The sequence below is a fragment of the Cervus canadensis genome, chromosome 24, assembly GCF_019320065.1.
Source record: "Cervus canadensis isolate Bull #8, Minnesota chromosome 24, ASM1932006v1, whole genome shotgun sequence".
NCBI lineage: Eukaryota > Metazoa > Chordata > Mammalia > Artiodactyla > Cervidae > Cervus > Cervus canadensis.
Genome location: NC_057409.1, coordinates 13,865,904 through 13,874,612, shown reverse-complemented (window position 1 = coordinate 13,874,612; position 8,709 = coordinate 13,865,904).

Genomic DNA, 8,709 nt, shown 5'->3' with positions numbered 1-8,709 from the left:
GCAGATGCCGTGTGAAGGCAGTGGAAGTACTTTCCAAGCAGTGTAACTGTGTTTCAACTTAGAACACAACTTGTATGTTCAGGAAATCGTGGGTGGTATGGCCGAAGTCCAGCAAGGAGTAATGGTGAAATTCAGGCAGAGACCAAATTGTGTGGATTTGAGGAGGCTGGAAATTTGAGGAGGAGGGGTCATATTGTAGAGGGTATTGCATATCACAGCAAGAAACTTGAAAGTCTATTTTTTAATCAGGAGGAAACATCAGATTCAACTATATGTTTATTAAAAATGTCCATGTCCAGGCATCACTAAGGTCATTCTGAATCAGTCTTAAGTTGGGAATCTCTGGATAATGAGGAGTCTTTGAAGGTTAGTAAACACAGCAATTACATAGTCAGATCTGTGCTCAAAAAGCTTATTCAAGAAATCTTTATATTAGGATTTCCCTAGTAGCTCAGTGGTAAAGAAGCCACCTGCCAATGCCCGAGACAAGGGTTTGATCCCTAGTCTGGGAAGATCCCGTGTACTGTGGAGCAGCTAAGCTTGTGTGCCAAAACTATTGAGCCTACACTCTGGAACCAAAGAGGTGCAACTATTGAGCCCATGTGCCACAACTCCTGAAGCTTGTGCACCTTAGATCCCATGCTCCACAACAAGAGAAGGCACCGAAATGAGAAGCCTGTGCACAGCATGTAGACAGTAAACCCCGCTCACTGCAACTAGAGAAAAACCCACACAGCATCAAAGACCCAGCACAGCCATAAAATTATATAAAAAAAGAAGTCCTTACATTAGAGGCCATACTTCTTAGGAAAGTCAGTTGCTGCAATACTATGCATGCAAAAACAGCTGAATGAATGACGTGTGGAGAGAGTAGAAGCTGAGACCGTTAATGGATGGTAGGCTTTATGCTTCATTGACTACACTAAAGCCTTTGACTGGATCACAACAAACTGGAAGATTCTTAGATGGGAATACCACCTAACCTGCCTGCTGAGAAACCTGTGTGTATGTCGAGAAGCAACAGTTAGAACCGGGCATGGAACAACTGACTGGTTCAAAATTGGAAAAGGAGTATGGCAAGGCTGTACATTGTCACCTTGCTTATTTAACGTACAAGCAGAGTATATCATGAGAAATGCTGAAGTGGATGAAACACAAGCTGGAATCAAGATTGCTGGGAGAAATACCAATAACCTCAGATACGCAGATGACACCACCCTTGTGGCAGAAAGCGAAGAGGAACTAAAGAGCCTCTTGAAGAAAGTGAAAGAGGAGAGTGGAAAAGCCGGCTTAAAACTCAACATTCAGAAAACTACGATCATGGCATCCGGCACCATCACTTCATGGCAAATAGATGGGGAAACAATGGAAACAGCGACAGACTATTTTCTTAGGCTCCAAGATCGCTGCAGATGGTGACTTCAGCCACAAAATTAAAAGATGCTCCTTGGAAGAAAAGCTATGATAAACCTAGACAGCATATTAAAAAGCAGAGATATTACTTTGCTGACAAAAGTCCATCTAGTCAAAGCTATGATTGTCCCAGTAGTCGTGTATGGATGTGAGAGTTGAACCATAAAGAAAGCTGAGCACCGAAGAACTGATGCTTTTGAACTGTGGTGCTGGGGAAGACTCGTGAGAGTCCCTTGGACTGCAAGGAGATCAAACCAAGTCAATCCTAAAGGAAATCAATCCTAAAAGTTGATTAGAATGACCGGTGTTGAAGCTAAAGCTCCAATACTTTGGCTATCTGATGCAAAGAGCTGACTTGTTGGAAGGAATCCTGATCCTGGGAAAGACTGAAGGCAGGAGGAGAAGGGGATGACAGAGGATGAGATTGTTGGGTGGCATCACTGACTCAACAGACACAAGTTTGTGCTAACTCCAGGAGATGGTGAAGGACAAGGGAAACCTGACACGCTGCAGTTTATGGGGTCGCAGGGAGTCAGACACGACTGAGTGACTGAACAGCAACGAGGTTGATGATGGCTTATAGTAGGCCAGGAGAGGTGTTTTCAGTGTTGGGGCCTCTGTCTCCTTTGCTGCTTTGGGGTTGAGGCAGTCAGGAAGACAGCAACAAGAGGATGACACTAGCCAGTATCCGCTGAGTATAACTGGCTTCAGAATTTCATAGGCATTATCATTTAACCTTCCTAGGCTTCTGCTTCTTGCTAACTGCTTGATTGTACTGCTGTAGTAGAATGGGATGTTCATGATCGCATTGCTGTGGGTTTTCTCACTTAGTGAACCCCTATTAATTGAGCTGCATTTTTATATTAAGTCTGGGGAGTGAGGCAGAGAGGAGTGCAAGTGTCTGTGTGAACAGCAGTTCTGTCTAGTCAGTGGATTTAACTTGTGCAAATTGTGTGTAATGGGCCCTACCAGTAACAAACCAGGACATTTGAGCAGAGTGGTTTATAATTTATAATTGGCTTCCTATTACTGTTGGCTGGTTCTCCTGCACAGAGAGTATTACTTCAGGATTGGTATTTGATTTAAGAAATTTTCAAATTGATTTTATCTTCAGTGCATTAATGCGTGGCCTAAATTCTTGCAGAAGCATTAGATAACTAGCCTGGACATGCTTTAGCAGTTGTAACTGGATCTGAGCTGGCCATGCTACAGCTTTTATTCAGCATAGATAAATCACTTTTCTGAAAATACTTCTCTACCTAAGCCCTGTGACTTATTTTTTTTAGGACACTGCAAGTTTAGGCCCCTTGAAATGGGGATATATTACCCAAATCGTGCTAAGACACACAAACAGAAATTTGTTAACACAAGTAGATTTAATCTCTATCTTCCTGTTGGAACAGAATACATAAATATACAAGGAATGATGTGGAAATCAGCCTAATTTTCAAGGGTGTGCAATTGCAATGCCTTTTGAAATCCGGAAATATGAAATGTGATTCCAGTAATGAAAATGCTATAAATGTAACCGAGTACATGGAAACCTGGAGGACGTTCTGCAATTTCATGAGGATTAGCATAGGTAAATGTTTTTAGTGAAACATTTTTTTTCACCTGTAGAAGTGCAGAGTAGATCACAGCTGCACAAAAATACCAATTAATCAACTTCTAATGCTTTTATGTAAATGATTATATTTGACTTTCACTTCGAGTTGCCATTAACACCTGGAACCCTAAGATTGATAACAGGTAAACTTTTAATGAATACATAAATTAGAGATTTGAATCATGTTTAGATTAATTTATAACACCTTTATTCATCACTGCAAGTCCTCTTGAAGTCTAAAAATCAAAGGATGAGACAGAAAATAGAGAAGAGGAGATAGCCTTTGAGCTTATCAATTTTTTTAGAGGTGGGAAAGAATGGCTAGGAAATGCTAAACCCTCAAGTGTTTTTTTCTGCCCTTTGCAATAATTTGCCCAGATGCTAGGCCTGTGTGTCCTGTGGAAGACTTACTTTCTCATGCCCTGAGACAACACTGATCGATTTTTCTTTCCTTTTCTTTTTTTTAATGAAGATTTTTCTCATGCACACTCCTTGCTTTAGAAAAAAATTTTTTTTCAGAATCAAAGTCAAAATCATCTTACTGTAGAAACTTTGGGAAATACAGAGGATGTAAAGTTAAAAAAAAACAACCCTAATTGTCCCACCATCCAGGGAGAACCATTATTATGAGGTATTTCATTTCACCTCCTTACCTTCATGTATTAATATAAGTGTATTTATGTAATTATGTGTCTTCCATTTTTAGTTATATAGCCAAAGTAGTATTTACAGTTTATTGAAAGTTTACCATGTGCCCGGCACTGTGCTCAGTATTTTAAATGTGTTACGTTTTGAGTGGTAGATCACATTACTTTCATTTTACAGAGGAGGACGTGGAAGCTTGGAAAGGGTCGGTACCTTGCCCAGTATCACACATTTAGTCAGTGGCAGCACTAGAATTCTAACTTGAAATGTCTAACTCAGAAACCCTGATCATATCACTGTGCTACACTCCCCTTGCTTTCAATAAGTGAAGCTGTTTTTAACTGAAACCAAGTTGTCCCCTGAGGACAACTGTTTTCTCTGCAACCTCAAAAAACAGAAGATACTCATTCTCCCATGACCTGTGTACTACAAAGGTCCCTGGGAGAAGAGGGGTCGGCCCTCCACGGCCACATCTAGATTTGTGTTCTGCCCTTGGGTAATACCAGTTGAGACAGTCAGGCTGTTACAACCACTGCCGCTCATTGCTGCTCTCCTCTGTCGCCCTCCCCATCACTCAGCGCAAGGAATTCCTTGGGCCTTGAAAGCCCACCCATCGTCATTCTCTCATCCTTGGCTGATTCAGTGCCTCTTCCAGCCCCTCGGCATCAAAGGCCTTTACTATCTTAAATCCATACCTCATTTCCTTGGTAATGAGACCACTCTGCTTCTGATGTAGTGAGGAGGTTGAACAATATCTGGGGGAAAACAATTGTATGTATATGTGTATGTGTGTACATGTACCCATATATATATCTATATATACATATGCACATATATCTTTACTGTACATTTTGCTGATGAAAAGCATGCATGAAGGGCTTCCCTGGTGGCTCAGCTGGTAAAGAATCCACCTGCAATGTGGGAGACCTGGGTTCAATCCCTGGGTTGGGAAGATCCCCTGGAGAAGGGAACGGCTACCCCTTCCAGTATTGCCTGAAGAATTCCATGGGCTCTATGTGTGTGTGTGTGTATATATATATATATATATACATATGCACATATATGTTTACTGTACATTTTACTGATATAAAGGATGTATAACATGCAATTTTTTTAAAAAGTTAGATTTGTTCTATCAGGTTCAGAGTATGTTGAGAATTATAGAATCCCTCTTGTACCCTGAATGTCTTATGATCTTTTGTTATGCCTTATTCTGAAAGCCTAGATGGCATATTAAAAAGCAGAGACATTACTTTGCCAGCAAAGGTCCATCTAGTCAAGACTATGGTTTTTCCATGCATGTGAGAGTTGGACTGTAAAGAAAGCTGAGCACCGAAGAATTGATGCTTTTTTTTTTTTAATTTTTTTTTTTAATTGATGCTTTTGAACTGTGGTATTGGAGAAGACTCTTGAGAGTCCCTTGGACTGCAAGGAGATCCAACCAGTCCATCTTAAAGGGGATCAGTCCTGAATGTTCATTGGAAGGACTGATGTTGAAGCTGAAACTCCCAACACTTTGACCACCTGATGGGAAGAACTGAGTCATCGGAAAAGACCCTGACACTGGGAAGGATTGAAGGCGGGAGGAGAAGGGGACAAGAGAGGATGAGATGGTTGGATGGCATCACCAACTCAATGGAGATGAGTTTGGATAAACTCCAGGAGTTGGTGATAGACAGGGAGGCCTGGTGTGCTGTAGTCCATGGGGTCGCAAAGAGTTGGACACAACTGAGCAACTGAACTGAACTGATTCTGAAATCATGTCTCAAACTGGAATGCTTTTGAGGACAGATACTTCTGTAGAGGTCCTTTGACCTGAATAGTTCAGTGTTTGAATTAAGTTTTATTTCAGTGTCTATTCTGAATCCTAGCCCGTAAGAGACAATGTGACTTTAATATTGGACTTTGCTGATGTGCTTGAGTGTATGCTAGTTTTTTTTCTTTAAATCATAGCCATATGGTGAATTTTCTACTTTGTTATGATTGCCTTTTATTGGTGGGCATGCAGTAGGTGTTTCTTGGAAATGGCCAATTTTTATTAAGATGTTTCTGGAAGAAAATTAAAAGAAACATGCAATTTTAAAATAATAAAATATGCATTAATCTTTACTGTAAATTCCATACAGTCAATTAATTCTCACAGAATGCTTTTGTTGATTTTTCCACAACTCTTATATCCTAGCCAACCTATGGTTGCAACTGACAAACCCAGCATAAATGATGGTCGTTATTTTCCTTTTTGTTAAAGACATGAGAGTAGACAATGAAGACTTATGTTAGAACTTTATTCATTCATCAATGATGTGATTTCTTTATGGAATTGGAAAATAGTTTCTGAATACTGGAGGACTATTTCCTCGATTTTTTTTTTTTGATGCTGCTTACAATGTAAAGGCTACAGACAGGATGCACTTTAAAGTTTGATATCCATTACTAACATTTTCTCCATTAATTTCTTAAACGTACACAGTCACAAAAACAAGCCCTGTCTGTAGCATTTTCCAATTTCCATGGTATAAATACTCCTACCATGGCCCATTTCAAGCTACCAGTAGACATCACTGAACATAGATTTTGGAAAAGGTGCAGTGGCACACCATTTTAATATTTCCACCAAACAGACACAATAATAGTAAATAATAATAGTAAAAGAAAGTGAAGAGTTTGAAGAATGTGTAAGCTTTGTTTTTATTATTTATGTTTTTAAAACTAATTTTTAAAAATTTATTTTATTGAGGTATAGTTGGTTTACAATGATGTGTTAATTTCTCATTGACAGTAGACTGGTTTAGTTATACATGTATATTCTTTCTCACCCTATTTTCCATTATGATTCATCATAGGATATTGAATATATTTCCCTGTGCTGTATAGTAGGACAGTGTTGTTAATAACTTAATTTTTAATAATGGCTGTGTTTAACAACCAGCTTGCAAAATTCCTAAAATCTAACAATCACTTGGCACGAATGACTTCAGTGCATCTCTGTGTATAGTTGGCTCTGCACCTACTCGCCAGTCATCATCCATCATGACCATCATGCCCATCCATCATCCATCTTTCTCACCTGCAGCATGTATGCTTACCCTTTGGCTTGTCTTCTGTTCACTCTTCAACCCACTACAACCTGACTTTTTCTTTCCATGACAGACCCTGTTCTAGTAAGTTAAGACTCCTCTTCCTCCACTGGCTCCCTAAATTCCAGTTTTCCCCAAAGCTCTGTCACAGGTAGTCTGCTTTTCTCTTCCTACACATTTTGCTTTGGTGATCTCACCCAAACCCCTGACATGAAGGACACTGAAGGCTCCCAGGTCTATAATTACAACCGACATCTTTCTCTGGAGCTCCAGATCTATTTGTCCAACGGACTACAGGACATCCCACTTGCTCATCCCATTGAAGTTCAAACTCAGCATTTCAAGAAATGTATTAATTGTTTCTCCAACTTTCAGCCTCCACCCCTGAATCTGACTTTGCCCCTCTTTTTCCTGCCTCGGTAAATGGCGATGCCTTATTTACTAAGTCTTCCAAGCAAGGTATCTGGGCTTCATCCTTGATTTCTCTCTCTCCTTCATCACTCCCACCTTTCCCCCTGGTAACAAATCTAGATTTACTCAATAATTCATTCATTCATCCTTCCATTGAACTTTCAGTAATTCAGTAAATATGTATTAGAATGGCTGCACAGTATATCAAGTAAGAACAATAGAGCTTGGAGTCTGTCTGCCAAGCACGAAATTCTGGCTCTGCCATTTCCCTAGCTTTGTAGCCTTGAGAAACTTACTTGACTACTCTGTGTTTCACTTTTCTTTTTTTTAAAAAATAATTTTATTTATTTATTTTTGGCTGCACTGGGTCTTTATTATCTCCTGGCCTTTTCTCTAGTTGCAGAGGGCCGGGGGCTACTCTCTGGTTGCAGTGGCTTCTCTTGTTGCAGAGCATGGGCTCTAGAGCACACGAGTTTTGTTATTTGTGGCACATGTGCTCCATAGTTGCAGCTCCCAGGCCCTAGAGCACAGGCTAATAGTTGTGGCCCACCAGCTTAGTTGCTCCACCTCATGTGGGATCTTCCTGGACCAGGGGTCAAACCCGTGTCTCCTGCCTTGGCAGACAGATTCTTACCACCAAGCCACAGAGAAGCCCTGGTTTCAGTTTTCTTAAATATAAAGTGGAAATAATAATAGAATCTTTTTTTCACAGGGAACTGAGAGGTTGAAATGATTGCTCTGAGTGAAGCACTTAAAACCCAACCTGTGACAGAGTAACCACTCTAGAAATGTTAGCTATTACAGACTGGGGCCACGGTCCCTCTGAAATCTGTAGGAGAATCTTTCTTTGCCTTTTCCTAACTTCACGTGGTTTTCTGGCAATCTCTCACACTCCTTGGCTTGCAGCTACCTCACTCCAATCTCTGCCTTTGTCATCACATGGAGTTTTCCCAGTGTGTGTCTGTCTTTACATGACTGTCTTCTAATAAGGACACCAGTCATATTGGACCCATCCTACTATAGTATGACCTCATCTTAACGAATTACATCTGCACTGACCCTGTTTCCAAAGAAGGTCACATTCTGAAGTGTTGGGGATTAAGACTTCAACATATCTATTTTGGGGGGACACAGTCTAATTGATGACAGGCAGGAAGTATGATATAGGGATCATATCTAATCTCTGACCTTCTTTACTCTTCTCCCTAGAGCCGCGTCTTAGTTCTTTCTGTCTTGTAACTCTTCCTGGCTAGACCCCAGTCTGGCCCAACCATCACCAGTTCTCTATGTGGCTGTCAGAGTAAATTTTCCAAAACATGAAGTTTATCATGTTGCCTCCTTCTGAAGCCCTCTGAGGTTTCAGGCAAAGGTTTAGCACGAGTGAGAACGTTCTTGCTCCAGCTCCTTCCTGTTTCTCTACACTGAACCTTTGACAAAAGCACAGACCGAAAAACTCTTTGTAGTTCCCCAATCGTATCATTCTCTTTGCAACTCTGGACATGCACCATTCCTCTGCTTTGCATATGCTCACCCTCATATTTCTTCATTTGTCTGGGG